The following is a 2,186-nucleotide window of genomic DNA, read 5'->3' on the forward strand; positions in this document are numbered from 1 at the left end:
TCCTCCTTCCTGTTTTGATTTTTTTAGTCAAAGATATATTTACTAATTTCAATTTTTGCTTAATTTCCGATTGTTACTAAGGGGTTTTGTGTTTTTTTTAGGCTAACTTTATAATCTACTTGATAATTTAATGTGCTTTTGATTTTAATCCTATCAGGGGGTTTCTCTACTTGAAAAAAGGGTCAAAATTAATGAAGTCCTTGCTTTTTATGAATACAGGTATATGACCTTTGTTTTGACGCTGAGAAGAAATGCAAGCCTTTTGTTGTTAATTTTCTGTTCCAATTTTGTTTCAGGCCCTTTTGTTCTGTTATAGTTTTCACCGATTTAATTTTGATTTCGTTTTTTTTTTTTTTTTTTTTTTTTTTTTTGGTATGAATATGTATTGTGTAGAGAGAGTTGGAGAGAGAGAGAGATCTACGGGAGGCCCTTCACTACTGTCAGACTAATGCCCTCTAATACTGATGAAGAGATTGCTGTATTAATTGCTGATCTGACATAACCAGATGAAGCATGGAGTTGAATATAATTGCTGATCTGACACAACCAGATGAAGCATGGAGTTGAATATTATGTATATGAGATTGGTCTAGTATTGGACAGATTCTTTTTCTTCTCTTTTAGTTTTATACTCTTGCACAGATTGTTTGTTCTTCTCTTTTCCATTATTATTATTATTATTATTTTATTTGAATGCAACCAAATGACCAATATTTGGAACTCTGGCATATTTTTTTTATATATGTTTTATTTAATTATTAGGTGTCTATGTGTTAGGAGGAACTGGAGCATGACTATAAGAAGAAGAATAAAAAGCCAATTCAATCTGCATATTTTATAATTTTAATGAGAACCAAAGCAGTCACAATGAATCTAAGAGGAGATATGAAAAACTTGAAACCTTTGACTTTCAATTCTTTTATTCGTTTGTATATTATATGACTAAACATGTACCAAACATTGACTTTGTTATCATGCGATTGTTCATAATTGTTGGCTCATTCTAAGAAATCACAATGTGTATCACTATTGCACTCTTTTCTTTGTAAAAAAAAAAGGGGGGTATTTGGTATCGGATGTTGATTGAACTCTTTTCTCTGTAAAAAAAAGAGGGGGGGGGGGGGGTTATTTGGTATTAGATGCTGACCGGTAAAAATAAGCTGAGTGGATGTGTTTTGTTTGATTAAATGATGGAGATTACTAACAAATTGTTTCTTATGATTTAGTATTTATTTGTGTCTTACACATTACAATTAAGTGTTGGATTTTGAAAATTTTCTTGGTTTTAATAATTGAAGGATGGGAGAGAGGAAGATGCTAGACAACTACTACTCACTTGTCTTCAACCCAGAGGTTTTTGAGGGGTCAAGCATGCATGATGCTCCCCATAAGTAGATGTTATTGGTGACAATTATTAAGGTATTCGAAGGTTCTGATTCTACTTCAAATGCATAGATGCTTTGTTGAGCTTACCATCAAGACTAACCCACAAAATGTCGACTATATTGTTGAGTTTGGTGCTACCAAAAATTTTGAACCTATGTGAAGAGGATGAGGTCAAATAAAAGTCTTGCAATCTTTTGTACATATAACATGGTTTTTAACTAAATATTTTGATTATTCTTTTAATTCATTAGGCAGCAGAGACAATAACCATTAAAGAGAAGTTGGAGAGATGGAAGATGCAATGAAATCTTTAGAGAAGAAAAGCCTTGGATTTGAAAAGAAAAATGGACATCATTACTACATTGGATGGGATGAAATCTATGAAGTAATTATTTGCCTTACCAATTCTATTTTTATTTATTAGGGTAGGCTATCAAATAGCCTATGTAAAAGATTATATGATGATATATCAAAGTAGAAGGCCATGAAGGTTGTCTCTGGCCTTTCAGGTATATGTTTTTATTTTTTGGGATGCTCTTCAAAGCATATACTTGGTTATGTGATGGCAATGTTTCTTTTAAATTTTCCTTCAAAATCACTCACTTTCTTAAAGTAATTTTTATTTTCTTTAGTTTCTAATATCTGGGTCTTTATTTTTCGTTCAACTTTTATGGGTTCAGTTCTTTTTCTTTTATTTCATGGACTTAATCAACAAACAAGGTACCCCCTCACGGTACTGCTCTTTCTTATCAATTTTCAGCTTCAATCTTCTTGGGTTTAATCCTTATTCAAATATGTTA

Source organism: Quercus lobata, chromosome 5, assembly GCF_001633185.2.
Source record: "Quercus lobata isolate SW786 chromosome 5, ValleyOak3.0 Primary Assembly, whole genome shotgun sequence".
Lineage (NCBI taxonomy): Eukaryota > Viridiplantae > Streptophyta > Magnoliopsida > Fagales > Fagaceae > Quercus > Quercus lobata.